Source organism: Sinohyriopsis cumingii, chromosome 6 (assembly GCF_028554795.1).
Source record: "Sinohyriopsis cumingii isolate HCF-2022 chromosome 6, ASM2855479v2, whole genome shotgun sequence".
Classification (NCBI taxonomy): Eukaryota; Metazoa; Mollusca; class Bivalvia; order Unionida; family Unionidae; genus Sinohyriopsis; species Sinohyriopsis cumingii.
The window spans coordinates 145,144,655-145,156,739 of NC_142966.1; the positions used below are offsets into that span (position 1 = coordinate 145,144,655).

General features: G+C 34.5%; 1 long non-coding RNA gene across 2 annotated transcripts; it reads right to left on the reverse strand.

Moving 5' to 3' along the window:
• Window positions 1-782: 782 nt before the first annotated feature.
• LOC149798195 (uncharacterized) lies at window positions 783-3,037 on the reverse strand. Of its 2 annotated transcripts, none has more exons than XR_016421604.1 (3): window positions 2,983-3,037; window positions 1,186-1,394; window positions 783-909 (listed from the first exon to the last, which is right to left on the reverse strand). It is a non-coding gene; the product is annotated as an uncharacterized LOC149798195 (long non-coding RNA). The 2 variants fall into 2 exon arrangements; XR_016421605.1 differs by having other exon boundaries at window positions 1,186-1,363; window positions 2,983-3,028.
• Between the last annotated feature and the right edge of the window lie 9,048 nt (window positions 3,038-12,085).

Sequence of the window (12,085 nt, forward strand, 5' to 3'; positions counted from 1 at the left end):
TTACATAACCGGTCATGATATTTAGCCAAAACATTATACCTTTCCATTTTGAGGCTCTTTAACCTTTTTATTATTTTTATTCCAATATAATATTCATTTTCGGTATGTTATTTAATAGTGAGATGGGGAAAATGTACATATAATATTCACCTGTTGTAGCTAACTATAGCACAAAGTTGAACAAAAGTGAGGTCTGCATTATCCTGTTTAAATTATTAAACAAGCATAGATATGTTGGTTTATTATGCACCGGTACGTTATAATGTGCTGGCCAATTATGCGACAATGTGCTTGAACTGCCGGTTAATAGTCCGACGGTACTTTCATATCTGCAGTCCATGTATGCGACGACAGACTAGAACATTCCGGGCTATTATGAGACCACAGATCATTGGAGACGCAGATAAACGTTTGGCCGCATCTTAAATATATTTGCAGGAGACATTGGAATATCTTCAAATCTGCTGGGAAAGTCTATCAATTTCAGGAAAGGAGATTTACTTTCTAATATTCTCAAACACCAGCTAGGACAATCTTAGCTAAATTCAGTCCAGAAATACGTTCATTCGCATGCAGGATATACTTCCGAGCATTCTACGCATAGTTATAAAAGCATTTGTTTAGTTTCAATTCTAATTCTTTTACACAATACGTAATGAAAAATCTTAACAATATATCTAGAAAAGTAGAGGTTTATCACACAAGGTTGTCAGCTAAAACTGATAGTGAGAGATTGTAGCTTGTAGAGTGGAATGAATATCATGACAAAAACAATTCATGTATCTTTGATAAGTCAAATAATTTATTGGGGTACTAGATAAGAATGCGACTGTAACATTACTCCAAGTGCGGCGTCTTATTTCCTCAGATTGTGATCCAGTTTTTATGAGTAGCTTTTCCTGTTAATAGCTGTAAAATAAAAATGAGAATAAAGTGAACATGAACAGGCTGGATTCTTAAGTTCCATTCAATATTAATAATTATCTACTAATATGATTAAATATTAATAATTATCTACTAATATGAACTCCGAAAGCGTTTATGTGACTACTTCGAAGTGTAAGAGTTCAGATGTACAGCGACTCAGACGACATTGTAGTGAAGAATCTAATGATGAACAAACACATTAGGTTAAATCTCTAATATATGATATAAAAGTCAAAGATGAAGAGTAGTAGTTCTTACTTAGCCCGGGGTTTGATGTGAGGGAATTTACCCCAACCTCCTTGTCCACCCCAAAGCCCACCATATCTACCATATCCACCGCCAAATCCCCAGGGGAGTCCACCGCTGTATCCACCAAATCCACTGAAGCCGCTGTATCCACTTTGTGGGAGGGCTACGATGGTACAAACCATGCAAGCTAGGAGAAATAGTACAGCCTTCATTTTCGTCTGCCCAACAAAATTAAATTCACAGTAAATGACATGCCTTATTTTAATAGACACCGATTAACGTATAATAACGAATGCAGATGAATCCGTTATCAACAAAAGTTTATATTCCTTTAAAATCAAGTTTCATTTTGTGCAAAGCTCTGAACCTGATAAACTTCTTTTAGATATCCCACTTTGAATTTCATATGTATTTAACGTTATTCATGGGTTTCTTCTCACGGACGATCACGTATAATCCCTACTACTCTGTTGCCCGACGATTTACTGTTCTGTGGAAAAGTATCTTTAGAACTAGATGCCTGAATGAAGCCCGCAATAGGAGATGTTAATATAAAAAAATGCAATATATGGAAGTATAACATAGCATTGAAATGTAATCTATTATGATATTGCTATACTTATATTAAATCACAATCATTACTCATATGTGCTATATACAGCTATCTTTTATTTCATATGCAATGTGTCAATTAAATACGCAAAACATGTACAAAGCTATAGTTAGGAGATAAATACACGTATTGTTCACAAATATAACAGTTCTAAAAACGGTAACAAGGTACAGGAGATGTAAAGAACGACCTACTTTGGCAGTTTTTGTGCTCGTTTATGGATTCGATGGTCCTCTTAGACCTATCTTATACAGACTGTCAAATTGAGTCCAACGGAAAAATTGATGATGACGAAACAAACACAAGCGAATGAATAGTTACAGTCTTCGTTCTCGAAATCAAAATTGTATACAGCTAAATAAGGATAATACACAGCTCTATCAAAGAAGACCGAATACGCTGCGTCAATAGTCATATATTAACCGTATCAAGTACTGTAAAGTGATATTTCACACAACGTTTCACTAGCGTAATAACAAACCCAAACTTGACATTTCGACTGAAAGGATGCTACTTATAGCTTTATGTTGACATAAACGAAGATAACCTAGCATCGAGATTATTACCGCCGTTTGCGCGAATTATATTGCTCTCATTTTGGCAAAAACCTTCAAGAAAAGCTCAAACAGAATGAATAGCAAGCATATAAAGAGTACACATTTAAGGTTTTATGACCGCATTCTACTTAAGTTATAACTAAATTCTCGAAGTGACATACTGTTAGCCCTTCACTCCTGTTAATACGCTAAAGTGTGTGTGTGTGTGTGTGTGTGCGTGTGTGTGGGTGTGTTTATAACTTTTAATATTAATAGTTGCTAAAGGTAAAAGCAAGATACGGATACAGCTGTCCGAAGGTATTGTCCGTCTTGAATAAACAATGCTATACCAGAGATTGCAGTATCTTAAATTGATACAAATTTAGAGGCGCTATTTTCATTCCCCGATTTTCATTTTAAAGACATTGGTATGACTATCTATTGTCTACTTCCTCTTTTAACAGGGAGCACAACTTTAAAATATGCAGGATGCCTGCGTGACTTTGTTAATAAAATACATGACAACGAATTTATTGATATAGTCTTTCATGTGACCACAGAGCAACACTGCACAGTTGTAACGAAAGTAAACTTTTCCCAGCACAATATATGTTTAAATCATGAACGCCAAGTAATGTGCCGAATACTTTTACTTACCTCAATGTGTGGTAACAAGGAGCTCTAATTTCGTCTCGGAGTTTGAAGTGGCAGTGATGGCTTGTTCAATAGCCGGTGCTTTTATACCTATCTACAGGTTTGTTTTCTTACACACTGACATTATGATTGATAGTGAAGAATTAAAGAATATGATCGATTGGTAATGTATTATAATAAAGTTTTAATTTTTTAACACAGCCCGTATCTTTAAAGACAACACATTTGAGAATTTAACTTTTGTCTGTCTTCTGATAAATTCCTATAGAAACTACATTAATATTAAAATGTTTTGAGTATATATGCATCTATCAAACATAACTTAAAGAGCTCAATAAATATTCACATATAAATCTTGTCACCTTATGTCCAGTTAAATGTAAAGTGTGTTGCAAAAATCAGTTTTCTTTCCTATTAGCGTTCACATTCAAGTTGGTTAAAACGATGAACAGTGTGCAAAGAAAACGTTCATTTGGAAGGTCTGAGTCATTTCGTTATAGCGCACTTCTTTATTCCAAAGGACCATGCATTATTTTCTAATATTTTACAATGCTACAATAAAGGCGATTTGGCCGTCTATAAAGGTAATGATGTATACTTTATTTTATCCAAATGAAGAAACACTCATTCTATCAATTGAAGATATAGAACGGGTATAAAGTGTGTCTTACATTTCTATACTTTTCGAAAATTGAAAGCGTGAGAACTAGATGGCACGATTGGTATAGTTTAGCAAAGTTGCTCAAATATATTTATTTTACTCCATGATATAGTTTCTGATTGTACAACAGATATATCCAGGCTTTGCTTAAAATTACACATCAAAATATCTGCTGTAGCATAACCTGTGATTGTCCATTAACTCGGGTGATACAAGCAGATCTGCTTCGAATTTTGTAAATGTTGATTGTTTCTTCAATGGGTACCGTCAACTCGTTTTTTCAAAGAATATCTCATAACAAATTCCTACGCGCAATTGCTGCCTATGAAAAAAGATTACTTCCAAAGATCCGACAATTTGAAGGGGCCACCTTCCTTTGGGTAGAGCAAAGTCATATTTGTTACCAGAAAATCGAGCCCTCGGTTAAAACGGGAAATATGCGATATGTTATGTTAGCTTTGTGTTTTCATCATTATATAATCTACTTATATGGCATTTATAAGTATGAAATGTTATCTGCTGATGACCCTAAAGTTCTTAATATCCGATAGAATTACATTGAAGATAACTAATGGATGTTAATATATTACCAATGGCTAATTATTCATTTGTGAAAATTGTTCATACAATATGCATTTATATGTATGATCCCCATCTGGTTATGACCCTAGCGTTATTAATGTCTTTATGAAGACAACCCTTACATTCTGCCATAAATTCAAGCATAAAAGATAGAGGATAAAAATAAAATGTGAGAAATGTAGATGTCCTTCTCGCTACTATTCTTTAAGGTTTCGAACTATTTTCAAAGTCTCTGTTTCAATGTGTCGCACAGGATACCGATGTTGTATAAGTGTTTTTTAATTGAATATATATCCTGCATGTCTGTTTGTTAAATATGATTCCTCAAAAGAGAATTGATGTTTAATAACAAAGGAATATTCAAACTGCATGGAGGAAGTACTTTTTTCAATTGTTGAGTGAAAATAATGCTACTCAAGCCGAGTCGACATAAGCCGGGATTTACATGTCATTTTGCCATGAATTTAAGTAGTGATAAAGAAAACCGTACATCGCAAGATGGCTCAATTTAAATTCGTATTTTGAGTTGCAAAATATTTTATGAGAAAATGAATCAAATTTGCATCGATCACATTATTTACCTCGCACGTATAAATGACATTACTCATTAATCATAATCCGATTCATTGTCCGCAAGATACTGGCATATAAATAATACATTTTCGAGAAGAAAGAAATCAGAAACGAATAGAAAAGGAACGACGATAAAAGAAACAGTATATTGTGCTCTTTATTTGTAGTGTAAGATACATCGTCCACAACCTCAAAGTTACAGTAACAAATTACAATCTATTTGGTATTTATTTCATTTCAATCTTAAGGTTCCAGCTTGGCGCACATCGTTCAATAATATTTTCGTAATAAAGGGTATAGATTTTATATAACAAATTGCACATGATAGCACCTGGCCAACAAGAAACTCTTTCTATGCAAACATCGAGACAGTTATTTTAAAATTGCTGCAAAGAAATTATGTTATAAACGCCAATCCAATTTACACGAGATTTAGTTCAGCAGTACTTTGGAGAGATAAACAAATACAAAATGTTTCATAAGACATGGTCAAATTATTTTATGTTCGATAATACTGTTGTTGATGCCAAAACCTAATATACATGATATCAATCTGATTAATTTTGCAAAGGATTTGGAAACTTTGTCATCATTTAGCAAATGACTGTCATTTAGATATATTAAGACAGATCTGTACATTTTTAAAGCGTCTCTGATTAATTGCAAACTAAAAATATGCATGTATCGATGTAATGTTATAAAATGCCCTATTGAATGCATAGGAGGTGTGATTGTGGAGAGAGACAGAGTGAGATATTAGTTCTTACTTTTCTCATTCTTGATGTGATGACGGAGACATAAGTGTGTATCATCTTCTATCAGCTAATCAATTGGGAAGAAACCATTGAATCAAGGACGTGGAAATTTCCAGAGAGAAACATTGCTTTCTCTGCTTTATTTCTGATATGATGTTTTGATAAATCGATTTAAAAGTTTGCAATCCAAGCTGTATTCTGTATATTTAAGCAGACATTTATATATAAATATATAGATAAATAGATACATAGATAGATATTATAAACACTAAGAACGTGGCCCTTATGTATATTTAGATGCAAAAATGCATGGACACATACATATCTAGATAGAACGAAATATACTGTTGGATCAATAAAAGTTCAATTCGTATCGGCGATCAAGTCAGCGATAAATATAAACATATGTTTCTTTCGAACAATCATTAATATACAATTTATTTCCGCCTAACATTGCAGTATTCAATGTCGTCAACATATATTCGCCGTTCATTGCGAGTAGGTGTTTGTCACCGACAGAAGATGATATAAAGCTAGAATTTGACGTATGTTATGATGTTGGCAATGCATCACGTGTATCGGACGCAAGGAACTGAATTGTATTTGTCTTCATTTATAGTCTTATTCTCAGCACATTGCCAAGTGTAGGCATCAAAATGTATGATACCAAAGCCATACACGCACATTGCCAACATAAACAGAATCTGCAATCAAACTATTTTACTGGGCAAAATTTAAGCTTGACCTATCCAAAATGAAAAAATACACTCTACATAAGGATTAATGTTTGAAATATTGTATTTAAATTGGTGGTAGAAATAGTTTCAACGGTACCATTGATTGTGATCCAATGACAGAACAATCCAACATAAGCGAGTGAAATATAAATATTATCCCACGGAAAGACAATATTCTCATATTCGTGCATTTAAGAAATATCTGTATATATTATTTAGCTTTCCTATTAGTATATATTTATGCATCTTATTTATTTTATACACAATTATTTATTCCGCAAGATATAGACTCAGAGATTAGTGTGTCACGTCTTCATGTATTCCATGGCGACGTAAGAACAAAACATTTTACATCTATTTTCAGAACATGTATTTTCAGTTAATTCTTTTATATTCTGAATAATACTCTGTAGAGTTTTATAATCTTAAGAAGGAATTGATTACCCTACATAATATATGACACGGATGGGGTTGATGAAAATGTGCTTAATCCATGAGATACTGTAGGAATCTTGACGACCTTTTCAAACTGTTTAGTTTTTAAGTTCATGTAAATGCTTGAGTATGCTTGGAGATTACCCATAATACTCTTTAATGTCAAAATTAATCTTATGTTGGAATATGTGTCTCAGATGCAAATAATGGTAATTGCTAATAGTTTTGTTTGATAACACATCTGTAGCACCTGTCATTTTATGCCTACGCAAAACTCATATCTTGAGAGTTGACATGCGGTTTACGAATAACGACACGTGTATGGGAATAATAAGTTAATACTGAATCCACCTGCAATATTTTTTAATGAATTACTCCAAACCAAAGTAAAGTTTGTGTTCTAGACGACATGTGGTTTAAATGTCAATTGAGTAAATTGAATCAAAGGAAAACAGAAAAGCAAACGATAGAAATATGGACCATATCTTTACTCTTCGGATCCTTTTGAAACGTGTTTCCAATGCCTGTTGGAGGGCGACGGTACTCACAGTCGCTTTTCCTACACTTTTAATTACATGTCATTGTGCATTTGCAACATAACTGATAAGAATTTGTACATCAGAGTAAATGTTTAACAAAATGTCTATATATGTCTATGTGTTTGGAACAAAAGATTTCTTTCTAAGCGTGAATACAAATTTACAGATACTTAAATACCAGTCAGTCACCACCAAGATATAATTATGCCAAATAGGGAACGAACTTTCAACTTATTTGAGAAAAGAAATGAATTAGATATCAATAATTTTATTCTTCAAAACTAGAAGGTGTTAAAGAACAAAAGAGAATTTTAAATATGCTAGTTTCTTAACTTCGTTGTTGTTGTTGTTGAGTTTAATTATAGTGGCGTGCGCACAATTGTGCATGTGCCACTTTTTTCTGACTGCACCGCAGCCTACTAGTTGTTCCTGGGGATGGGGATGGTGCCACCTCCCCCAGGCTTTTATGGATTCAAGGAACCGTGATAGTTTGGCCTCAATCTGTGGGTCCATAAAGGTCCCTACAGTTGAATGGTCGACTGTCATTAGTGGGAAGCAGAGCTCGGGAACGGTCCTGCTTGTTTTACATCGCTGGTTTCTTGTTGTATTTGCCTGGTGTTTCTTGCAATTTTGTTTTTTTTTCTTCAAAATGTTCTAAAAGGGGGGGGATGTTTCTGCTATTTATAGAGGTTCTTAGTAGAAATCATGTATGAAGAGAGATTTTCAAGGTTATTATGGTATTACTAGTTGAGGTGTTTAGGGAGTGTTTCCTACGTTATATTTTTTATAAGTTTTTCGATATTACCTCTTTAAGTTATTTATTAATTAATGTTTTCAGAGATTGAATGTTATTTATACTTTATTTAGCAAGAGACCGGAGTCCTATCCGATTACACGGTTCGTTAAGAACATCTACTACCGGAATAATAGCTGATTACTCGGTTCGTTAAGGACATCTAGGACATCCGATTTTGCGGTTTTCTTAGTTTTTTATAGGTGTTTCGTAAGTGAATTATTTATTAATACTTTTATAAAATTAAATGATATATTATGGGCTTTTATGTGGTGGCTTCTAAATTTATTTAGCTAGTTACTGGGTCTTTTGGTTTTGTGGGGATAGTAATTATATTTTGTTCCTAAGTCCTGCTGAGTCTATGAATTGATTTATATTTGTATATGCTGATTGTTTATTTTTATTAGAGTCCATAAGTAACTCTGGGTATGTGTGTGGTGATCCAATCTCCTTTTGGTTTTTGATAAATATTTTCCGAGCGGGTTGATATTTTGGGCATATATTGAATACGTGGTGTAGATCTTCGGTGGTGTGGCAGTTAAAGCAGTTAATGCTTGCTGGTTTGGGTCCTATAAACCTTCCAAAACTGCTTGCTAGTTTAGTTTTTCCAGTTATTATCCTGTTTATGGTTTTCTGTTCAAAATAGGTACCCTTAGGTAGCTGTATGTTCCTATCTACGTTTATTGGGTTTCATGGTGTTTTTTACCTTTTGTGGAGGAGTTCCAAAAATCTTGCCATGTTTGGTCTATATATGTTTGTGCGAAGCTTATTGCTTCTGTAGAGCTATAGTTAAGCTTGATCGAGTTTTGATCTCTTAGTTTGGTTTTTGCAACTTTGTCTGCTGTTTCGCTGCCAGAGATTCCAATGTGCGACCGTATCCACATGAACTCGACTAATTGATGTGCTGTGGTGATATCATCGATTAATTGGCATGCTCTGTCGAGGAATTGTTCCCTAGAGTGTGTATTGCGATTTTGGATCGATTTGATAACGCTTAGGGAATCGCTTATAATGACTGCTTTAGGTATTTGGTTGTCTTTGATCCATTGTAGTGATTCAAGTATAGCCCAGAATTCAGTGGTGTCAATGGAGCAATAGTCAGGTAATCTGGATCCCGTTTGTATATTGAATTCAGGGATGACTATTGCTGCTGCTGTTCTTGGTGGGTTGTTTGTTTTTGATCCATCGGTATATATTTTAACATAGTCCGGGTATTTTGGGTTGATTTCGTTTGCCAGTACAGGTTTTAGTAAGTTTTCTTGTCCTTCTTTATTGCCTAATTTGGTAGCTTCAGTGTTAATCCTTGGTGGTTTTTGTAACCATGGCGATTTGTTCTGGTCTGTATTGTTTGTTACCTGTCTTTTTAGTAGAGATATCTTTTCTCTTAGTTCAAGGATTACTTTGCCACTTGGTGTGATGGGTATGATTTTGGGTTTGAAGACAACGTTACACTTATTTATAGCTATTTTGGTGGGATGGTTGTCTGGGTGGGTATCTAATCGAATGGAGTATCGGAGGAGCAGTTCTTGCCTACGTAATTTTAAGGGTAGTTCTCCTGTTAGTGTTTGTAGTTCTTCTAATGATGTTGAGGGGAGTGTTCCTGTGCATAATAGTAAGGCTTTTCTCTGGATAGTGTCAAGTTTTTGTAGTACAGGTTGCTTAGCCGAGTTACATGCTTGGCAATCGTAATCCAGTTTTGATCTAATTAGGCTTTTATATATCGTGAGGAGGGTTTCCTGATTGGATCCCCAGTCAGTCCCTGTGATGTTCCTGAGTAAATTGAGATCTTTGTTACAATTCTGGGTGAGTTGTTCAATGTGCTGTTTCTATGTGAGGTGGTTGTCAAAGAACATTCCTAGGAATTTTACTACTGTTACGTATTTGATTAATTGATTTTGTATATAGAAGTTTGGATAGACTAGGTTCGTATTTCGTTAGGGGGTGAATATGATTGCCACAGTTTTGTCATGAGATATTTTGAAACCCCATTTGTCCGCCAATCTCCCTATGTTGTCTAGGCTCTGCTGGATTTCTTTAACTACTGTGTTATTGGCAGGATTTCCATTCCTCCATATGCCACTATCATCTGCAAAATGTGACAAGTTTATTTTAGCGGAGGCTGCATTGAGGTCCAGGTCGTTTACCATTAGGTTAAATAGTAAGGGACTTATTACACTGCCTTGCGGTGTTCCATTTTCAAGTGAAAATTCTTCCGAATGGGTGTTGCCTATTTTTGTGGTAATTTTCCGGCCTGTGAGGAAATCGCCAATCCAGTTGAACAAGCGTCCAGTTATTCCAAATTGGTTTAATTTGGCCATTAGTCCATTGGTCCATACTAGGTCGAACGCTTTTTCTAGGTCTAAAAAATCCGCTATGACGTTGCGATCGGTTTTCCTATGTGCGTTAAAAGCGAGTTTGATGTCTGTTTCCAATCTGAGAAGTTGGTCAGTGGTGGACCGTTTGTTCCGAAAGCCACATTGATTTATGGAGAGTAGGTTATTGGTTTCTAGATGGTGTTTTAACCTATTTGCGATTATTGTCTCCATTATTTTGCAAATATTGTTTGTAAGGGAGATGGGTCGGTACGAATTTATGTTGTTGGGATCTTTACCTAGCTTGAGGATTGGTATTACTATGGCCTGTTTCCATTTGGTGGGTAGTTGGCCTTTATCCCATATCCTATTAAAGAGTTTGATTATGGCTATTGTTATATTGATAGGTAGTTTTTTGCAGATAATGTAACCTAACTGATCCTTACCAGGGGATGTTTCGTTTTTGGATCGTAGGGCTATCTTCCATTCATGTACTGTGATGTCGCTATTTGGGTGAGATTAAGGGTTAACTTCGTGACTTTCCGCTCGTATAGTCCTCGGAAATCAAGTCACTGAGACATGGACTTGTCCATTTCTGGCATTACCTTTATGAATTAGTTTCAAAAGCACTTCAGTCCATTGAATACTGATTTTATTCGTTGTCAATGAATGACTTTTGCAGCCTTGATACCAAACCCATAACCTTCATTATGCGAATCATATTTTGCCATGCGCAAAAGTCCGGTAACCTTGACATGTCATTGTGAAAGGTGAAATACAGATTCCAATTAAACGCCATACTGAAAGGTTTTTGACGAGGTATCCTAAACGGTAAACATCCTCAATAATAAACTGATGTTAGACCTCTTATATCTTGAATTTGTAATTTTCCTTTCATTTTCATAGATGCATAAGAAATGTACAATTTCTTTGTACATCAAGAATGCAAGCGTTCAATTTCGTTTAGTATGAACACTTGATCGACAGCTGCACTTGTATCTGAATACAAACTGAAAAACATAATGTCTTTATTTATAAAGTTTACTTTTGTTTCATATTTTAGTGTTCTCGTACAGTGACGTTTGGAAGGTTACGTTAAAACTTATCTCTGAGATTTTAAGACTTAATTAGAACTAAATCTCATTTGAGATGAAAATGTGTGTTAATGTTATGTGATTGGACAAAAAACTTATTAAACGTTCATGAGCTTTGCTTAAGGATGTCACAATGTTGCCAGTGATAGAGGAATATTTTAAAGTAAGACGTGAAAAATAACACGATAAGTCTTCCATATCAGATTTTTTAAAATGTAATTTAAATTTTAATATCTGCCATCTACCTGCCTCAACAAGAACGCAACACAAAAAACCCATAACATAAATAAACGTAATAATTTTCATTCATAGAAACATTTAATTGAATCTTCTTCCTGTTTTCCTTCAATCCTATCTTGTATTTATTTCTAACCCTTTAATCAACCACGGCTTACAAAAATATTAACATACACAATTTCGGTAACTTTGTATGCTTCGTGAGATTCCATGTAATGTCTTCCTTCAATATCAAATTTCGTTATTACTAACATCATCAAATGGTGCTGGCCATACATGAATTTAAACAAAAGATATAGAATATTGAACATTTGGCTATCAATTTCACTCCAATCTTTGTATAAGCATTTCACATTATGTACCAAAATAATCTTCCTCGTTAAAAGAA